Source organism: Rhinopithecus bieti, unplaced genomic scaffold (assembly GCF_001698545.2).
Source record: "Rhinopithecus bieti isolate Rb0 unplaced genomic scaffold, ASM169854v2 scaffold_21201, whole genome shotgun sequence".
In the NCBI taxonomy this organism is placed as follows: domain Eukaryota; kingdom Metazoa; phylum Chordata; class Mammalia; order Primates; family Cercopithecidae; genus Rhinopithecus; species Rhinopithecus bieti.
In genome coordinates this window covers 2,717,627-2,739,943 of record NW_016810610.1, presented here as the reverse complement: position 1 = coordinate 2,739,943, position 22,317 = coordinate 2,717,627, and the positions used below count along the sequence as shown (strand labels likewise).

At 40.3% G+C, this 22,317-nt stretch overlaps 1 protein-coding gene across 7 annotated transcripts in view; it reads left to right on the top strand.

Moving 5' to 3' along the window:
• VTI1A (vesicle transport through interaction with t-SNAREs 1A) overlaps positions 1 to 22,317 on the top strand; it is a 373,026-nt gene that overhangs the window by 251,839 nt on the left and 98,870 nt on the right. The window contains exons 9-11 of one of the 7 annotated variants that reach the window (XR_001889280.1): positions 11,083 to 11,158; positions 15,754 to 16,127; positions 16,961 to 18,097. The exons of 4 other annotated variants lie outside the window; for them this stretch is intronic. The gene's annotated coding sequence lies outside the window, so the exon portion shown is untranslated. Of the gene's footprint in view, positions 1 to 11,082; positions 11,159 to 15,753; positions 16,159 to 16,960; positions 18,098 to 22,317 lie in introns of those variants that run through there. 2 more of the 7 variants (XR_001889281.1, XR_001889282.1) reach the window with 2 other exon arrangements.

Here is a 22,317-nt window from a genome sequence, read left to right as displayed (position 1 = left end):
GGAATCCCTGTTCTTAGTGCAGTGATGTGTGTATTTTAAAACTGAAAACAAAAAGCCGAATCCTAGCTATGGGAAAGGAACCCTGAGTCTGTGGGCTATGTGGCTTCTCAGACCTTGAGATTTGAGTAATATGTCACTGCAGCTTCCGAACACTGCATATTGTCTCACTGCGTGTTCAGTATGGTTTGGCCCTCGTTTCTCACTGTTGCCTCCCTACATATGGAGTGTACCCCGGTTTTTGCTTACACTGGCAGAAGAGTACTATGTCTTTTGGAAACTATAGACGTAAATCCTTAGTGATGAAACCAAGACAGGAAAAAAGAATTCTAGCTTCAGTTTTTTTAAGTTTAATAATTTATTGTGTTAAGTTAGGACAACACAGAGCTATTGCTTAGCAACACTGGATTAGGGAGAAAATAATTTAAGCTCCCAAATGAGAAACACTTGTAATCGAATATGCTCTAACACTTGCTTTACCACATGGCTTAACACCCTTCTGCTCACACATGGTTAAACACGTGTTTGAACTGATGTTTTAACACCCGTCTCACACATCTTTATGATCTTTGTTCACATATGCTGGAACACATGCTTTGACACCCTTTGTGCACTCATTGTCAAACACAGGCAGAGTATTGTCTAGAGTCTGGCTTTCCAGAGGTTCATTGGTGAGTAGCATTACATCTAAGATTGGTGCCTAATAAAGTCACAGCTCCTTCTGCTAGATGATGTCCACACTTGTGTTCCTTCAGTCCACCAGAGAAGAAAACCCTCACAAAGATGGCCACAGCTGTGGTCCTCCATGGCTACCACACCCCTGAGTAGTGGCTTGTTCAAGTTTTCCAGCAGATGGATGTGTCATGTCGCAAAGTATTGCTTTCCACCCCGGCCAATTCACTTATATTTTCCCAAACTGCCAACCTCTAAAGTCTTAACTCATGACCAGATGAAGAGCTGAAATGATTTCATGTTCTCTTTCATCTTACTTGGTAAGTTCAGCATAGATGGCAGTTGCCATCACTTTAGGCAAGCTAACTACCTCCTCCTCGCTCTGCCTAGACCTGTCATTGGTGGTATCTTAGCTCAGGCTGCTGTAACGGAATTCCACAGACTGGGTGGCTTAAACAAGGGATATTTGTTTCTCATAGTTCTGGAGGTTGGGAAATTCAAGATCAATGTGCTGGCAGATCTGCCATGTGGTAAGGACCCATTTCCTGGTTTCTAGATGGTAGTCTGCTCATTGTATCCTCACATGGAGGACAGCTGAGAAAAATAGTAGTTCTTAATTCAAGTTAGAATTCAATGGTGATATTAACCTAAATTTAAACCATGGTTTGTAGTTTATAAAATGTGTTTTAGCCATCTTTTTGGATCCCTGTCAAAACACTGGGAGGAGCCGGGCATGGTGGCTCACCCCTGTAATCCCAGCACTTTGGGAGGCCGAGGCGGGCGGATCACGAGGTCAGGAAATCGAGATCATCCTGGTCAACATGGTGAAACCCCATCTCTACTAAAAATACAAAATTAGCTGGGCGTGGTGGCATGTGCCTGTAATCCCAGCTACTCGGGAGGCTGAAGCAGAATTGCTTGAACCCAGGAGGCGGAGCTTGCAGTGAGCCAAGATCATGCCATTGCACTCCAGCCTGGGCAACAGAGCAAAACTCCGTCTCAAAAAAAAAAAAAAAAAAAAAAAAAGGCCAGGCACAGTGGCTCACACCTATAATCCCAGCACTTTGGGAGGCCAAGGCGGGTGGATCACGAGGTCAGGAGTTCAAGACCAGCCTGGCCAAGATGGTAAAACCCTGTCTCTACTAAAAATGCAAAAATTAGCCGGTTATGGTGGCGGGCACCTGTAATCCCAGCTACTCGTGAGACTGAGACAGAGAACTGCTTGAACCTGGGAGGCGGAGGTTGCAGTGAGCCAAGATCGTGCCACTGCACTCCAGTCTGAGTGACAGAGCAAGACACTATCTCAAAAAAAAAAGCAAAACAAAACACTGGGAGGTAAAACATTATCCCCATCTTACAGATAGACATGCTAAGACCCAGATATCTTAAGAACTCTGCCAAAGATTACATAGCTAGTAGATAGTGAGATTGGATGTTACTGGTCCCTTGATACCTAATCAGTGTTTTTCTTGCTATGTCACAAGGGTAAGTACTGTAAGATGGACAAGAAAGTCCAGAAATAGCCCTTCCCATCAAAGAGCTTATTGAAAAGGAAAGACACTTACAAACAAAAAATAATTCCAGTCTATTGAGCACTAACTATGAGCTAGTCCTCTACTAGGCACTTTATAATGAATCATCGTTCTTGATCTTCACAACAACCCATTTGACAGGTGAGGAAACTAAGACCTAAAATGCATAAGAAACATACTCTGCATCAAAGAACTAATAAGTATCAGAGCTAGAATTTAAATGCAAGCCTGATTCTGAATAAACCCATACCTTTAGCCATTACTTATATTGACTTCCAACCAACAATAATAAATGAGTTCATAGACAAACCATAGCTATTGTATAAATCAAGTTTGGATGAAGTATATTCTTCCCCTAATCATTCCCGGTTATGGTACTTTGTGATTGAGTTTTTAAAAATGTTTAACATTATGAAGTGGATAAATATAACAAGAAGTTAAAGTTACAGATATTATATGAAAGCGTTTGTAAATTAAGTCCAAGTTTAGTCTGTTCCACGACTTTGGTTAAATGCAAGGCCATAAATTGTGCTACCCTGGCTAAATCTTCAAGGAAATTTGATTTTATAGGTAACTTGTGCTCATGATTATCAGAAGAGAAGAATCATTTCTCTTCTGTGGGTTTTAGGTTGCAAAGAGTGTTAATGGATGCTAAATTAAATTATTTGAAAATAAATTGTATCTCATTGACTGGACCCTAAAGGGTCATTATTGAGCAAACTATATAATAAATGATACCCTTGAGTTTGGTGAGTCTGAACGGCGTTTTTCATAATTGTATATTAATAACTCCAGCTATTTTTGTAGCTGGCTTTAAAGATAATTTAAAGGTGACTGAAATCCTTGAACTAACTTTCCCTGTTAAATTGGTTTGGACCCAGATGCAGAAACCAACAACTAAACCATTTAAACACAGAACAAGATCAGCCAGGAATAGCAACACTTGGATGCCTGACTTGTGGATGTAAGCAGGAATTAGTGATTACTTCGAATGGCTGGAAGATCCCAGAGGGAAATTTGGGGGGACTCTTCATTCTGTATTGTCCTGAAAACAGAATTGCTCGTACAAATATCTGGCAACATCCAAACACAGGTGCAGATTTGGAATGTATAAAGCCTTATGTTGGTTGCTTTGTATTTTCACTGTATTTCACTATGTTGAGGCTCAAGATCAAATGATTGCATTTTAAAGTAGTATTTGCCAAATTTCCAAACCTCTAAGCACAAAATCCTCAGCCTTCATTTCTTCATTTGCCTGGAAATCTAGGTAGCACTGAGCCAAAATCTGAAGTTATGAAGTGAGATTATACTTGATTAGGAACAAAAAAAAGTCCTACATTCAGAAATGCAGATGTGCACAGCAGTCCTCAGGGAATGTTGGTATTTGATCTCTGAGTCTTAAAGGTTCATGTTCCCAAGGTTAAGAAATGCAGAGAGCCAACTTTTATTAGTAACTAATGCTGAAATTACTCTGGAGATTCTAGAAGTATTACATTACAAATCACTCAGCTTTAGAAATCCTACATCTAGTGAGTTACAAATATCACTGTATGAGAGAAAGGGCCAGTAAGTGAAGGGCGTCATTCATAAACTTGATTTCTACTCTTGCAGCTTGATCATGGGTATACTGTGTGAGAGTTTTCATTTCAGTGAGAAAGGAAAAAGGAACATACAAAGTCCATGAGTCAAGGCCCTAAATGAAAGAAGCAGGAAGCAAAGGCCTCCTTGTGTAGGTGGACTTTGGGTAGGGCCGTGGGGTGTAGCAGTCCAACCTGGGCTACATTATCTTCCTCCTTTTCTAATACTATCTAACTTCGTGACCTGGGGCAAGTTCCTTATTTATTGAGCAAGCCTTCCATTTTGGTGAAAGTTAAAGCTTGAGTATTCATAAAATGATACCCTTCAACAAACATGGCACCTCTAGCCATCTATGAAATAGATACAGATAGCAGACATTTCACTTCAAGGGGAGAATCTTAATAGCACCAAATCCAGTGTTAAAACCAGGATTAGTTTAAAGCATTGCTATGTCACATGGTGCCCTGATTTTTTTTGTTTGTTCATCTGTTTGTTTTCAGACACAATCTTGCTCTGTTGCCCAGACTGTAGTGCAGTGGCACAATCTCGGCTCACTGAAACCTCCACCTCCCAAGTTCAAGCAATTCTTGTGCCTCAGCCTCCCAAGTAGCTGGGATTACAGGTGTGTGCCACCACGCCCAGCTAATTTATTTTTTATTTTTTTGAGCCAGAGTCTTGCTCTGTCACCCAGGCTGGAGTGCAGTGGCACGATCTCGGCTCACTGCAACCTCTGCCTATGGGTTCAAGAGATTCTCATGCCTCAGCCTCTGAAGTAGCTGGGATTACAGGCACATGCCACCACATCTGGCTAATTTTTGTATTTTTGGTAGAGATGGGATTTCACCATGTTGGCCAGACTGGTCTTGAACTCCTAGGCTCAATGGATCCACCCACCTCGACCTCCCAAAGTGCTGGGATTATAGGTGTGACCTACCATGCCTGGCTATGCCCTGTTTTTTAACCTTAATAAATTATATTACTTTAGTAGGTACCTGGGTACTCTCTGGTATTAACTAATCAGGCCTCCTTTTTGGCTCGACCATTCTTATTTTAAACTCAGTAGTGATCTGATGTTTTTCAATGAATGACTTTAATTCCAACAACAAAGAAAAGGTGGATAAATCTGCCTTGGTTACAATAATAAGCTGTTAAAGGCAAAATTGTACTTTTTATACTTTTCACCAATAATGTCTACTACTAGATGTATTTTTTTTTTCATTGTGAGATTGATTTGCCCCTGACATGTGTTGATAAGTGTTTTCTTTATAAATGGAATCCATTTAAATCATTACTCTTTGGGAAGAGTTTTTAAACTGTTCAGAATGCACGATCTTAAAAATATTTCTGGGCCAGGCGCGGTGGCTCGTGCCTGTAACACCAGTACTTTGGGAGGCCAAAGCGGGCGGATCACCTGAGGTTGGGAGTTCGAGACCAGCCTGACCGATATGAAGAAACCTCATCTCTACTAAAAACACAAAATTAGCCAGGCATGGTGGCACATGCTTGTAATCCCAGATACTTAGGAGGCTGAGACAGGAGAATCACTTGAACCAGGAGGTGGAGGTTGCAGTGAACCAAGGTCGTGCCATTGCACTCTAGCCTGGGCAACAGGAGCGAAACTCTGTCTCAAAAAAAAAAAAAATTGCTAAAATTTGGAATATGATGCATTATGTATAATTAATGTACAGTATATGACTGTAAATGTATGTTTTAAGTAGACAATATATAAGCAAAATATAGGAAGATGAAACATCACATATATATTATTTACATCACACCAATAAATTTATATTCAGGTTGTAACATTTGAACATTTGCTACTTCACTCATCCTCACTAATGCTATTTTTCAGATCTTAGATTTTGATAGGTGCACTGTGGAGTGTAGAAATAATCATTATTTAGGTAGCTAAAAAATAGCTTGCCAAAACTAATAATGAAAGTTATTCAAGATGTTCTGTCAAAATCCTTTCCAATTAGTGTTGAGGTCTTGAAGGGCCAAGCTTAACTTTTTATTAATATGTTAGATTTATTAATGTATTTTTTGATATATGCATAGTGTGACTGTCTAATACATCTCATGATATTGCATAATTATGGTACTTTTAATTTGTTATATCCCAGTCTTTTCTTCGGTCTTATTTAAAATTCAGAATTACTTCATCGTTTCATAACTAATCACTCATTAGGAAGCTGTGCCATGTACTTGAGGTTACCTCTAAGGCAATTCATATTAACAATAAACTAGAGAAATTCCTGGCTACTTGACTGTCATTGACCAGTTTAAATATTTAAAGTCATCATCTGACCCTTTGTCTAACCACTTACAGAAAATGAAATAAAAGGTTGTATACAAAATGGGAGAAAGAGAAGCCCTTTCAAATAGTCTTTTCTAACTGAGGAAAACTGGTGGTGCTGTGAGTAATCAGATTCTTAGATAACAATTATATATATATGACCCCACAGGGACAATATGTTATTTTTAAAATAAAGGGCCTGTTTTCTTTTCTTTTGCTTGTTACTTTTCGCCAAGACATAGGCATTTTAGTGTGTCATTCTACAGTTGTCAAGTTCAGACTCATTGTTAATCATAATAATAATTTTAGATAGCTTTTGACTTGTTTTTGTCTTCTGCAAATGATGAGAAATTGAGACTGTTTTTAATGTCTTGCTTTACCCAGATAAGTGAACATGGCTAGAAATTACAGTGGTTCAACCACTTGTTTATGGAGGTGTTTGTTGTGTATATTATTTAGATCTTGTCCCACTCTCTAATTCGTAGTTGAATGATGTTAAAATTTGATCAGCATAATGCTGTGACTATAGTAGTGTGATTTAACTAACATTCAATCTACATGGTAAAAATTACACTAGGTCCAGTAGGGATACAAAGATGATGGTGTTATGGATACCTCTTATGAGGTAATGAGATAATTAGGGTCTATGTTATTTTATTTTTAATTTATTTATTTTTCAGAGGCAGGGTCTTGCTTTGTCAACCCAGCCTGGAGTGCAGTGGCACAATCATAGCTCACTGCAACCTTCAATTCCTGGGCTCAAACAATCCTCCTGCCTCAGCCTCCTAAGTAGGTAGGACTATAGGACTACAGGCACGTGCCACCATGCCTGGCTAAGTTTTTAAGTTTTTGTTTATTTGTTTGTTTGTTTTGTTTTGTTTTTTTGGAAACAGGATTTTGCCATGTTGCTCAGACTTGTCTGAACTCCTGGCCTCAAGTAATCCTCCTGCTTCAGCCTCCCAAAGTACCTGATTACAGTCATAAGCCACTGCACCCAGCCCCTCTATTTTAGAATTTGAATTGGTCAGGGTTCTTAGATTCAGAGGGATAGAATCAGTAGCTAACTTAAGCAGAAAAAGATTCACTAGAATAGCTTACAGACTCTTTGGGAAGGCCAGTGAAGCTCTTGTAGATGCTACACAGCCATGAATTTCAGCAACAGAAGAGGCAGTCGGACTGTTCTGGGAGGTCTCACTGCCTCACTGTTATTCCACATGGCATCCGTAATACTAGCTTCTATACTGACTCCATTATGACTGCCAGAGCTGTCCCAGAAGAACCAAAGGCAAGCCTCTCTTCTCCCTCTACGCATTCCCCGCACAAACACACATTTGTGGGAAGTGCACCCATCTCTTTCCTTGTGGCCGCCTCACACTGCTCATATCCACTTTCCAAGTTTTGCCCAGGCTCCTCCAGAATCTTGGCCATATCCAGAACCTGGTAGCAAGAGACTTTTGGAAATGTCCTTCTTAGCTTTCTAGCCTTGCTGTCAAAGAAAGCTGCTAAAGAGAATCAGGATCTGTGTGGACTGAGTCAATTCACAGTACTCCCAGAGATGCATAAAGGAGGGATTCTCAAATTGTATTTCAAGGAAACTTAACGTTTGCCCACCCACCTAAAGGTTACCAAGGAGGAAAAAAAGGCGAAACAAACAAGACTTCATTTAGAGAAGCTAGTTCCATGTTAATTTGGCCATCTGTTGGGCGTGTTTATAATTGTCATTTAAAAAAAAAAATTCTTTTGTCGTTGTTTTTGTTGTTTTAAGTTTGAAAACCACTGCTAATCTACAGTTTACATTCATCAATCTTCTATCTTTTGTGTTAGATGGACTGTCACAAATGTAACCTAGGATTCCTTTCCATAGCAAACCTTTTAATAGAACATTATCACGTTCATAGCCAATATTTGAAAATGACTACAAATCATGTGCCTCTCCCACATCCTCAGAGAAAGTTCTGCTAACAGCCCCATTCATATTAGGGTTTTTAATGTGAAGTTGCCACCTCCTGAGAACATGTCTTTTAGTTATTTCAAAGCCTTTCCAGCATCTTCTCAGAAACCCTCAGCAGTGGAGGGCAGCCCAGTCATCATAGCCATAGGGATAAAGGGAGTGGACACGTTTAATTACTCTTCAGCTACTTTATTTCATTTGACTTCAAAAACAAAATTAGCAGTAGCAGAAGACAGTGGTTACATGGGGTTAAGTTAATCAATGTGTGCTAATTAAATAACTGTTGTGCCTATGCCATTAATGCCTGTTTCAGATGGTAGAGAGCTCTTAGTCTTACCTACTTCGGTCTCTGTACTCTCAATATTTTGCCATACAGACTAGATTAAAGGGATATAATCTCTAAATTAAGTAGGAAAGAGACAAAGCTATTACCTGCGTGCATATGGGTCCTCGTGAAAGGATTGTAATTGGGACCTTTTCTCTTACGGTCTCTAGAGCATCTCCCTCCATAGCACATGTGGCCTTTCCCACTCTCAACCGTAACTGCTTTCGACTTACATGTACTCGAGAAACCTGTACTTTTGCTACCAGTCCGCTACTTCTTCGTCTTTCATGTGTTTTCAGGATGCCCTGACCTCACCCCTCCCTGTCATGCAACATCAAAACACAGACCTGCTTTGTCACCCCAGAAACAGACCAACAGCCCAACAGTTCTTTAAAGCCACAGAAGCTTTTTTTCGTACACTCAACATGTTTATCATGTTGCTCCCACTAGCTTAAATCACCTTCAGAGTATTTTATTTTTGTTTTTTAACACAAAAAAATGTGATGAGTTTGTTGAACTCCTTATAATTTTAAACAATAAAACCTAAACGTTTAAAAACTATTACTTTCATATTTATTATTGAATATTTTGAAAATTCAGAAAGGAGTAAAGAACAAACTATAACTCCCTTTAAGCCTCATCCTCTATTGAACCATTGGGGGTTTTTTTGGGGGGGGGTTGTCTTTGTTTTTTTGAAACACGAACTCATTTTGTCATCTAGGCCGGAGTGCTAGAGTACAGTGGCATGATCATGGCTTATTGCAGCCTCAACCTTCCCGGGATCAGGTGATCCTCCCATCTTAGCCTCCCAGGTAGCTGGGACTACAGGCATGTGCCACCATGCCAGGCTAACTTTTTTTTTTTTTTTAAATGAAGTCTCACTTTGTCACCCAGGCTGGAGTGCAATGATGCGATCCTGGCTAACTGCAACCTCCACCTCCCAAGTTCAAGCAATTCTCTCCTGCCTCAGCCTCCTGAGTAGCTGGGATTACAGGCATGTGCCCCCATGCCTGGCTAATTTTTGTATTTTTAGTAGAGACAGAGTTTCACCATGTTGGTCAGGCTGGTCTAGAACTCCCGACCTCGTGATCTCCCTGCCTCAGCGTCCCAAAGTGCTGGGATTACAGGCTTGAGTCACCTTGCCCAGCTATTGAACTATTGTTAACAACTTTGTATATATTCTCTCCCCTTTTATGTATATTTTACATACAAATAATTGAATGTTTTATTGGCATTTAAGTTTTCAAAACCTGTCTGTGATTTGCTGTTACTTTGAATAAAAATTTTAAAGTTATTGTCCTAAATTGGAAGATGATGTATTTTAACATAAAGAATATTAGAATCTGCCAGAATTATTTATTTGAGATTGACTATGAGCTGTAAAAGTCTGTTTGGTTCATGTAATTGCCTTTGAGTTTTTTTTTGCTACCCTCAGCTGTAAAACATCAAACAAAATTAGCAGCTGCAGTCCTGGTTGCACTTCATTAAACATCTAGCCAATGTTTTCACCCCTGTTCCTGGTGAAGTTTATTTAGGTAAAAGGTTGATAACATTCTTTACCGCCAAAGAAAGCAGGTTTTTCTTTCATTTCTGTTAGACAGTTCTATCCTGATAACGTTGAAGATGTTAAACACGAGGACTCATTGCTTCTCACTGATACCAGTGGGCCTGTCCTTCCGCTGTGCTAGCCAGGTATATAAAGTATGTAATTTCACATGCAAAAGAGAGTAATTGTGTGGTATGTGTGTACAGCATGTATATTACTATAGGTTTGTTGAAATACAAAATAATTCTGAAATGTTTGCGTTTTGAGAAAGACTTGGCCTCCACCAGGCACTAATGCACAGTATGCATTGTTTATACATGGGCATATTTATATAAATGGGGTTACAGGTCTGTGTAAACAAGTTACATTGATTATAAGAGCTAATATAAGCTTGGGAATATTTGTGTTAATACTTCAGTTTTTTCAAGTAAGGTCCCATGTATTTCTTACCTAGAAGACTGTTTCCTAAAAGTGGTAAAAAGGAAAACATTCATCTCTAATGTTTTTTACTGTGCCAACTACATCTTTGACAAGATTCTTTTAGTTATTCTACTTATTAGAGATATTTGTAAAGGAATGTATTCTGCATACTAATTAGCATTAAGCAGTATCTTTGACAGAAGCGAGTCACCAGCTATTCTAAGTAAGAAATGAAGAAATTTTGGATGGCATGGAATATTTCAAATATTTCACCGCTGAACAGTCTCACTCATGATGGTCAAATACACCAATAATTGCTGCTTGTATTTCTATAAACATGGAGTTATGTTGTACAAGCATCCATTTTGTGTAGCCTTGCCCACTTCGCCGTTTGCCGTGAACATTTCTTCTTAACCGTAAATAGTCTCCTAAAAAGATGTTTCATAGTTACACCGTCTGTCTCCTAAGAGCGCAAAGAGCAGTACTTGGTTTCTGGGTGGAAACCCGTAGCTGGCATGTTTATTCCGTCCCGCAGTTGCCAGTAGTTTCTGAATCTATGGGCTTGCTGGCCCTCCAGTGTCTGTTGTCGGTTTTCTTAAGGATTGTCCCGGGAGGAGCATATGTCCCCTTCCTCACCTCCATCCTGTTCCTGATTAGACCCCCTTCCTCTGGTATATATTCTCTTTCATGTCACTCACCATCCTCCTCCTTAAATCCCTGATTAGTCTCTGCCTTCATTTCATTTTAGTCACCATTTCTCCCCAGGAATTGGCTCCTTTTTTGTGTCCCTTCTTGAAGAGTGTCTGGTTGCTTTGCTGACAAACGCCTCAGAAAAGGGACAGTAAGTTGAAGCCCTATATTTTCATAGATAAAGTGTATACGATGAAGATGTTTGACCCCTAGTTCCCTAAGAGTGTCTGTCTTCAGACAGAACTGCCCCGCTGGTGCTATGGGCAGGCCCAGGCCTCTGCTGGCCCTCAGCCTTCTCTGCAGTACAGCTTCTACCTCCCTTCCCAGCCACCCTCCCCTCGCTTGACCTGCACCTACCAGCCAGCCAGGGCTGCTCCCTGCCTACCAGACTTGCCTCTTGCTCTTATCTTGCTCATGCCATTCCTCCTGCCTGGACATTTCCCTTCTCCTCCCCATCAAAATCCTGCCCATCTTTCAGTTCCATGTCTTCATGCTACAGCCTCAAAAAAAGGAGAGGTCACATTTTTCAGATCTCTCCAACAAGAAGGACTCTATGTTGCTTTTTTTGTTTGTTTGTTTTTTGTTTTTTGAGACAGTCTTGCTCTGTTGCCCAGGCTGGAATACAGTGGCACAATCTTGGCTCACTGCAACCTCTGTCTCCTGGGTTCAAGCAATTCTTGTGCCTCAGCTTCCCAGGTAGGTGGGACTACAGGCAGGCACCACCATGCCTGGCTTATTTTTTGTATTTTAGTAGAGACAAGGTTTCACCATGTTTCCCAGGCTGGTCTCGAACTCCTGAGCTCAAGCAATCCACCTGCCTTGACCTCCCAAAGTGCTCTGTGTTGCTTTGATTGTACTGCTCTTGTTGGACAGATGTGGTATGCCTTAAGTTTTAGCTGTTTCTACCTATCTCATTCCCCCAGCTATATGGTTGGCTCCTGGAGAACAAGTAATACAGCTCTCATGTTTGAATCTGAAAGCACTCAGCACAGTTGTGTTCACACGGAGTGTGCTTAGTAAATACTGGCCGATGAGGATTTTTCAACCTCTGATTTCAATCCATTGGTTGTCCTCCAGTTAATATCTTTTTTTTTTTTTTTTTTTTTTTTTGAGCTGGAGTCTCACTCTGTCACCCAGGCTGGAGTGCAGTGGCATGATCTCAGCTCACTACAACTTCTGCCTCCTGGGTTCAAGTGATTCTCCTGCCTCAGCCTCCCAAGTAGCTGGGATTACAAGCGTGCACTACCACGCCAGCTAACTTTTGTATTTTAGTAGAAATGAGGTTTTGCCATGTTGGTCACGCTGGTCTCGAACTCCTAACCTCAAGTGATCTGCCCAAGTTGGCCTCCCAAAGTGCTGGAATTACAGGTGTGAGCCACCACCCCCGGCTCAGTTAATATCTTTGAATTTTATTCACTTAGTACTACTGCNTTTTGAGCTGGAGTCTCACTCTGTCACCCAGGCTGGAGTGCAGTGGCATGATCTCAGCTCACTACAACTTCTGCCTCCTGGGTTCAAGTGATTCTCCTGCCTCAGCCTCCCAAGTAGCTGGGATTACAAGCGTGCACTACCACGCCAGCTAACTTTTGTATTTTAGTAGAAATGAGGTTTTGCCATGTTGGTCACGCTGGTCTCGAACTCCTAACCTCAAGTGATCTGCCCAAGTTGGCCTCCCAAAGTGCTGGAATTACAGGTGTGAGCCACCACCCCCGGCTCAGTTAATATCTTTGAATTTTATTCACTTAGTACTACTGCAGAATAATTATAGAAATTGCACGTGGTTTATATAAAAGCATGAAATCCCCTAACTTGGTTATATTTTTTAAGCAACGTCCAAAGAGAGGCCACTTCCACTTTGGGGTTTACTCTGAGTTCATGCTTTGCCTAATTTTTTCCCAGGTCAGTAGCATAACGTACCTAGGAGAGTCTTGAGGTATCTGCCTTAGCTCTGAAGAGTCTTCCTCAGCTTTCTTAGTCAGTCTGCATTGTTGTTCATGTGTATATGTGTGTCTGTGTGTATCTGTGTGTCTGCGTGTGTGTGTGTGTGTGTATGAGAACCTTCAATTTTAGAATAATATTACATTCCAAATCAAATTCTGCCTCAAAAGAGCTATTCTTCCACAATTTTCTGCATTTCTGTACAGGTTACAAAATGTCACAATTCAGTAGGGCCAATTATTAGATTTTCATTTAATGGGCAGTTTTAATGTTCTCAGAGAATCTGAATAGTAATAACATTTTAAACCAGTGCATTCCATTTAAAGACTCACAGCCAGTTCTTCTCTCTTTGAGCACACCTAGTTATATTTTTGGGTATCATTTAAATTCAGGCTCCCAATCTGTAGAAAAAATCAATGAGTTAATGAATAGCTTCATTTTGAAAATTTTTAAAATATTTTATCCTAATTATAAGGCATATCTAGTGACATTAATTTGGCGAAATCCCAAATCATCAGATTGTGCAGAATAGCCCTTACCAGGGAGTAATTTAGAGAATTTTCAGTTTAACAAATGTACTGTTTTTAGGACCAGATCATGGCTTTGCTTACTCTGAGAAAAACTTTCTACTGTTAAGGTTTAGGGGCCATGTCAGTGTAGGTCAAACTTCATGCTTTTTATTCACAGTTGTGTTTGTTTAGTGTATTTTATTTAACCTATTAAATGAAAAGCATTCCTACTACTAATAATCACCCCTGACATTTGTATAGCAAATTCTTATTGGTAAATCACTCCCACATGCGCTGTCTCCGGGCCTGGTGAGCTTCAGGCCATGCTCCCTGACCATACAGTGAGTCATTGGTAAAGCCAGCCCTCGAATCGGAGCTGGCCAAGTTCAAGACCAGTGACTTTCCACACATGATTGGTGTTTGTTCATGTAAGTAAACCACCCCAAATTTTGTGGGGAACAAGATGGAGAATACGCCAACAAAGTGATTGCTTTGGAGTCATTTATATTCTACTATGTGGTCCATAGCTTACCGACTATGTCCTCTGGGACAACAACAGATAATGAACCCTCTAACCAGATCGAGGCTACAGTTTGTGAGAAACCCACAAAACAGCCATCATCTCAGTCTTTCCTAGAGTGTGGTTCCCTCTGTGTGGTTTTCTATTTTAATCTTTGTCCCACTTTATCTTAATCTATTCTCTGTCCATTCTCCAGCTGAAGACACCTGACGCATTCATAGTCTCAGGGAAGTAGAAATCATTTATAAGCAGTGCTTGATGACTCTTCATGGCTGCCCAGTAAAAGGAGCCTCAGCACCTTTATTACTCCTTCAGTATTTGAATGAGTGACCCAATTAGTAATAGAACCTAGTTCTCCTCATTCCCAGTCTGCTTTTCTGTTCATGACCTATACGCTGCTCCATCTTCTTCAGATACATCCTGCCTGGATGTCTTCATTCTTCTCACCCTCCCTCCCAGCCAAAAAGTTGTAGGTGTCACACTCTGCAGGGCTGGCCACAGAGTCACCTAAAATTTACTCTTGCAAATCTCTTTTTATTGGACTGGGACAGAAAGAAGTTGGAGTCCTCATATGTATTTTCAGTAAAAGCTCCTGACTGTGGAGTTTTGAAAAGCAAAAGCTGCCTGGAAATGCTCATCTGCCTAATGATTTGTTTCTCTGCTAGGCCCACAATAGAACTCGATAACTCTATGTGGTCTAAATGGTATAATACAGCTAAATGAGATCGACTATTATCACACACACACACACACACACACACACACGTATTGAATGATATAAATCTAGTTAATGTTTACTCCAGAGGGGGAAGAAAGGTAAAAGGGTAGAATACATGCAGAGGGGTAGGGGTGTGAAACTAAGAGAGGCCTTTCCCTTCCTAAAGAAGCTTTCCTTACATGCGACACATGCCCTGATAAGGAATAGTGTGCATTAGGACAGACTTGCCCTCCCTAATTTTCCACTTGCACTTCACTTTCCACTGCTCCGTTCTCCAAGCATGTGAACTGATTTGCTTCTGTTGCCGATGGAGACTGGTGCAGGTTCAAGGGATGTTGATTCCATAACATCTCATTATGCTATATGCAGATGTAATGGCTTTAGACTGTCAGGATGTGCTCCCCCATTGTTGTTTTTAAATTTGGGGTAGCAGATGTTGAACACCTGTGAAACTGAATAGAGCAAAAGCTGCTGCAGATGTGGGGAGGCCTCAGAATGCTGGGGATACATTCCACTGACATCCTGTCTCTCCATTCCTGTTGGGCCTCCAGTTCCTGATATAGGACCCCCGTCCTAGCTTTAGGGATCCCCTTTCTGTGTCTGCATGGCCATCAAGGCTGCCCAGAATGGTCCCCACTGCCTAGTGCATTCTCAGCCCCTTAGATTTGAGATGGACCCATGGTCCATATGAAAGACCCCTCCCTCCTTAGTTTCCTTCTGTCTCTGACCACCGCACTGCATGCACCAGCCCAATGGAGCACTAGTATTCTCTTACAGAACTATTGGTTATTACTTAACCCTCTTAGTAATTTAGAATCCAGAGCTTTCCTTCTCAGTTTCAAAACTTAAGGACCTTGCATATGATTTTTCAGTTTCAAAACTGAAGGACCTTGCATATGATTTTTTTTTTACCATTATTGTCAAGATTATTGTCATCATCTTAATTGCCATTTATTTTAAGAGTACTTCAATGCTAACTGCTATATAAGCATTATCTCATTTAGTTTCATTTAAGTGTCAGAGCAAACCTATAAGGGAGGCATTATTCTTTTCTTTTACAGATGAGGAAACTGAGGCTTAGAAAAGTTCAGTAACTTGCTCAAACTCACACAACTCTCAAGTCTCAGATCCAGGATTACAGCAACTCCAGTCTATCAGCCTTAAGAGCACAGATCTCCTTGTCTGACACCTGATACCAGCTGGGTTCTCATCATGCAGTCAGCCTCCAAGAGTATAAGTAATTATACGTAGTCAAAGAAAAAAAATCTGTTTAAAATCAGGCTATGCCTTTATCAATACATTTCGTTTAAGCTATCAATGATGTTTTTAGTTAATAACTTAAGAAACAAATCTTTATTTTATAGTCTGGAAAATGCTATTCGATCAAAAAACACTGACTGAAAAATCCAGCATTATCTTAGCAGATAACATTCAAGTAAGTAAAAAACTGGCCTACATAACTCGTCTGGAAATTATTATGAGCCAACCTTTTCAATCTTCCATGATGTGCACTGTGTTCATGGTTCTCTTAGAATTGTCATTGGCGTTGCAGGTTATAAGTTATATGCATAAAATTAAAACCAAAACTTACCCATCACATTTGAGCCCAAATATTTCCTCTTTTAAGTTGTACCCGTAACTTTGAAATCAGGGTTAAACCACAGGCTTATGTTTCTTATAGCCATTTTTTTTTAAATATTTGGGTTCAATCATACCTGGTAATTTGGTGGGCAGTGATGGGGTAGGCTTGAGAATGTTCAAGAACAAATTGCACCATTATCATTCAGTTCTCCTTAATCTTACAAAAAAAGAAATGAAAAACCACTTATTACTGAATTTTAATACCTTCTGAATCTTCCAGCAAAAAGAGGGAAGATAGCACCTAAAAGAGTAATCTAAACACTGAAAAGGAGTGGGAGGAGAGAGAGAATCCCAAGTAGTAAACCATATTGACCTACCAATTATGATGATTGTTTTTAAAATCACAGAGTGTTGTGGAAAAAAATTGTCTTTATTTTGCCAGGTTTGTGGAGTCCTCTTTGTTAAAACCTTAGTAGATGAAGTTATGAAATTGAGACTAGTTTATTCTGGAAGCTTCTTAGTGGGGGATAAGATGGCTGGATGAACTGGGAGGACCGTAAACGGTGGAGGTGGAAACCTTATTCATAAAAATACTGTTTTCATATGTTAAAAAAAAAAAAAAGACATCTCATGGTTTTCATCAAGAGCTGTAGTCAGTGAGCCTGTGTACTTCCTTTTCCCTGCCAGATAGTTGTTCCTGGCTGGAAGACATTTTATGATATTTATTTGATGACACACTCCTGCTGGGTGGATGAAAAGCAACTGCTCCTGGGGATGACCTACTTCAAGGGCGCAGTCAGCTTCTGAGGACTTCGGCAGGTTATCCTGAAATCATTTGAGTTCATCTTGATATCACCTGTTGAACATATCTAAGACTGGTGTATTTGCAGACTCGTTGTAGGCACAGTTGCTAACCCCAGGGAAGAGATTTTGGAGTCAGTAACTACTTTGTCAGTGTGTTGAGACTGGGAAGACATGCTGCTTTACCAAACCCACTCTGAGCATATGTAGTACTGTTCTTGGCACTCGGGATGTGAATCAGCCCAAGGACCTGCCAGCTGGGAGCGGACCCTGTAGAAGGGTATCTAGTGGGAACAAAAGTAAGTATGGTCCAACACAGAAGGGATGGATCTTAGGTAGCAGGCATAAAGGATGAGGATCCAAGGTGAGGGGAAAGGGCCATGAAAAAAATTCTGACGAAGTGTTCTCCTGGGAGTTTCCAGGACAGAGACAGATTTCTGGTTGAGATCAGGGAAGAGCAAGGAATATTTGAAACGCATGGAGACACTGTCGCCAATTCATCCTTTGAAGCCAACATGTCTTGGCATGTTCATTTCTATTCTACAAACATTTATGGAACACATGCTGTTGAGACATGGCAGGCCTTAGGTAGTGAAGATAAAATATAAATAATCCACGTCTCTCTCCCAACATATATACTCTAGTGAGAAAACATACCTAAACAAATTTTGTTATAAATTTGAATATAACATATCCATATGTGTACACAAGGAGTTCTTAGCCAAGTTGGAGTTCCTGGAATTGGTGATACCTGGCCTGAGCTTTAAAGAATAAGTGTGTGTTAGCCAATGAAGAGAGAACAGGGACATGGAGGCATTAAAACAATATGTTGTGCCCAGGAGCTACAGATTGAGCATCCCTAATCTGGAAATCCAAAATTCACAATGCCCCAAAATCCAAGTTTTTGAGCCCCAATATGATGCTCAAAAGGACTACTCACTGGAGCTCTTTGGATTTCTGATTTTTGGATTAGAGATATTCAGCTGGCATGTTATTTTGCATATATTCCCAAATCCAAAAAAATTAAGAACTCAAAACACTTCTGGTCCCAAGCATGTTGGATAAGGGATTCCCAACCCGTGCAAACTGTTACGTTTTACTTGAGAAAAAAAAGACAAGGCAGGAACCAGGGTTTGAGCCAGTGGGTACCTCAGAGGGGCTATAGGTTCCCCATCACCCCAAGAGCCCCTTGCCATAAATGCTGCCAGGGCCACCCCAAGCAGACATATAGTTGGAGTAAGGGGACTGTGCTTGTTACATAAATGCAGCTTCATAACAAGTGCCCTTGCACCTCTGCTGCCCTAAGCTCCTCTGTATGGAAAACCTAGAGATTCCACCGAAGGGACATTGGCTCAGTGCTGAAAGTTGGAAGCTCTGAGTCATGACAAATTGGAAGCTTACATGTTGATTTACAAGGCGTCTTTGCCCATTACATTTATTTACATGTCCAGAGGTCATGGCCTAAAAGGCTTGGCTCCAAATGTGATATGCCCTTTCTATTGTTTATGATATGACTCTCCATTCAGTTCTCTTTTTCTCTTCTGCTGGTTATCTGTTGCTGAGTTGCAAATCACCCCAGAAATGCAGTGGCTTCAGCAGCAATCTCTCAGGATTTTGGCGGGTTAGGAAAATTGGGGGTCACTTGGCTGGGTATTCTGGCTCAGGGTCTCTCGTGAGGTTTCTTTAGACAGAGATCAGAGCTGGAACCATGTAGTGGGACAGGAGCCTGGAGTAGCTGGGGACTGGCTGGGCACCTCCCTCTTTCTGTCGTCATTAGTCAAAAGGCCCTTCCATGTGATCTCCCTGCATATGCTGGTGAGGGCAATCTTACGGCATGGCAGCCTCATTCTTGGCAGCCCAGGGCACCTAAGGTGAGAGCTACAAAAGTGAGAGGCAGAAGCTGTGTGGCCTTTTCTAACCCAGTCTAAGAAGTCACACAGTGCCACATTCTGTGCTGCATTCTAGTCAGCAAGACAGCCGCAAGGGCTTGCCAAGGTTTAAGGGGATGGGATAGGACACATACCCCACTCTCTGATGCAGGGGTGGCAGGTTGAGGAAGACCAGTGGGGCAGGAAATATTGTTGCAACCAGTTTTGGAAAATACAATCTGCCACATCCCGGAAGAACATTTTCATCCGCTCACGTAATCCTTTAAGTTACATAAAAATTAATTTACTCATTATGGTGTCGCCCACAACCTTCCTTGGTCCCTTCCCACAGCAAAATCCAAGGCTCAGTGCACACACACAAACCACGAAACTCCCGTTGTCTAAATGAGGGTCAGTCACTCAAGTGTGTACTGTCCCCATCAAGATGACGACATTTGATAAGGATGTATCCTGTTGCCCCATCTTCTAGGAAGCTGCACTTCCATCCATTGTTAAAGCCAAATATCGCTCAGATCTTTCATGGAGAGGCCCCTTTGAAACTAACCCCAGCAAACTAGAGACTCAGGAGTGAATGATTTCAAATCTCTATTTACTCTGCACCTGGGAGATTGATGGTACTCTCATAACAATTTGGTGAGTGGCACTTAGTGGAGTACTGAATGTTCTAGAGAGTGAAAAAAGAGAAACTAAAAGGCCCAGACTTTGGGCTCAAGGAACTTTAAAAACTGAAGCATTACCATGTTCATGGTAAGAAATCTTCTGATTTCAACAATTTGTGTAAATTTTACATTTTTTAGTAAGCACTATTTCAAGTGTGCTATCTTTAACGAGGACTTTAATTCTTGTTTTGCACATATGTAGAAAACAGAAGTTGAGTTCTTCAAACATTTGTTATCAAAAATATATGATATATAAGCACTGAATTGGAAGATTGTTTTCCCCCTTGGACAATCTAGAAAAGAATATAGCTCTATTCTGAAATCCCTTCCCGTTCAAGAGTTATCCAAGCAAATAGTGTTGACCAAGGTGTTGAATGCACCAGTAATAATAATGCTACCCTTTCATAAAGCTAAGTAATCAGGAATAATGCTGAAAATAAGAAGACAGTCATTTATTTACTCTATTTGGCATTGTTAATACTAATAATGTATTTCAACACAGTAAAATTGCTAGATAATGCTTTTGTGACTTTTATGCAGGTTATTGTTATTTAAATGAACAGTCGACTGCACTGTAATGAAGAAATGCGTGCTTTTCCCAACTCAGTTATCAACCAGAATTCTAGGAAAATGAGAATTTGTGTCTGCTTTCATTCACAGAGCAAACTGGAGGTCACTGTTTTCAATATGAACCTTTTTTTAGCTTTTCAACAGTGAATAATTAGGAGCTGCTGCTTCTGAAATTACCTGTATTCACTGTAGAGAAGGAAAGACTTTTATCTTTCACGATGAAACACATTTTCTCATTCAAACTTTGTCATTCTTTTTTTAAATGGCATTTTACACCACTGAGTCGATCTTCGGTAGTAAAATAAAAGAAATATATTTTGTGAGCTGCAATAGCCTTGTTTATTCAACTTTACTTCCTTAAATTTCATCTCCTCCTTGAAAATGATCCAAATGCAAAATGAGTTTAAAGCAGTTGAATGTACAAAGCAATTATCTGCATGAAATGCTATTATACAAACATACATGTTCCTTGCACTTTGATTAAATGGAATTGATTCTTGATCCTTATCGATTACGTGCTTCTATTGTTTTTTAACAGCTTTATTGAGATATAATTTATATGTTATATAATGCACCCATTTAAAGTGTACAATTCAGTAGCTCTTAGTATATTCACTACATTGTGCAACCATTACCACAATCAATTGTAGAACCTTTTTTTTTTTTTAGAGGCAGAGTTTTGCTCTTGTTGCCCAGGCTGGAGTGCAATGGCGCTATCTCCGCTCACAGCAACCTCCGCCTCCCAGATTCAAGCGATTCTCCTGCCTCAGCTTCCTGCGTAGCTGGGATCACAGGCATGCGCCACCACGCCCTGCTAATTTTGTATTTTTAGTAGAGATGGGATTTCTCCATGTTGTTCAGGCTGGTCTCAAACTCCCGACCTCAGGTGATCTGCCCGCCTCAGCCTCCCAGAGCACTGGGATTACAGGCGTGAGCCACTGCACCCAGCCCAATTGTAAAACATTTTTATCACCCCAAAAAGAAATCTGGTTTCGATTAATAGTCACTCCCCCTTTCCTGCCAGCCCCTGACAACCACTAGTATACTTTCTGTCTCTATAGATTTGCCTATTTAGGTATTTCATATAAATGGAATCATACTATATGTGGTATTTTGTGTCTGGCTTCTTTCACTTAGTGTAATGTTTCAAATCTTCTTATTGACAAATAATATTCCATTGTATGGATACATAAATTTTATTTGTCTGCTTATCAATTGATGAGCATATGGGTTGTTTCTACTTTTTGAATACTGTGAACAATGCTGTCATGGACATTTATGTACAAGTTTTTGTGTGAACATACATTTTCATTTCTCCTTGCTGCCTACTTAGGAGTAGAATTGTTGGGTCATGTGATAACTCTGCATAGCTTTTGAAAAACTGCCGAACTGTTTTCTAAAGTGGCTGCACTGTTTCCCAGTCCCACCAGCAATGAATAAGTGTTCCAGTTTCTTCACATCTTCACCAGCACTTGCTTTTGTCTGTCTTATTTATTACAGTTTTTCAAGCGGAAGTGAGGAACTATCTCATGGTGGCTTTGATTTGTATTTCCCTAATGCCTAGATGTTGAACATTTTTTCATGTGCTTATTGGCCATTTGTATTTCTTCTTTGGAGAAATGTCTGATTCTATTGAGTTTTTAAAACTTCTTTTGCCTCACCTCAGGCATGTGGTTAGCAGAACTGTTAGAAACAAATATATCTTCCTAAAGGGAGGGATTTTCAAACAAATTTATAAATCGAAGATGTACTTTTTACCATGGTAGTACTTTAGATTATGCAATAACTGAATTATTCTCAGGAAGCAATTTGCTTCTAAAACTTTGTTTTCCATTTGGCTAGCGATACGGATATTAGTGATCCCGGAAGCATACATAGAAAGATCAGCTTGTCTAATTAACTCATTTTACCAATTAGGAAAGCAAGGGCCTAAGAGGTGAAATATGTGGGTCACATGGAGAATTAATGATAGAGTTGGAATTGTCTCCAGGTGAACTACAGGTATCTGAAATTTTGTGTTTATTTTAGAGAGAATATAGCACTTCGCCACTAGGTTCTCAACTGATTAAAAAAATGGTGAAAATGCCCTGCAATTTACTCAGTGACATTTATTGTTGAGTATTTA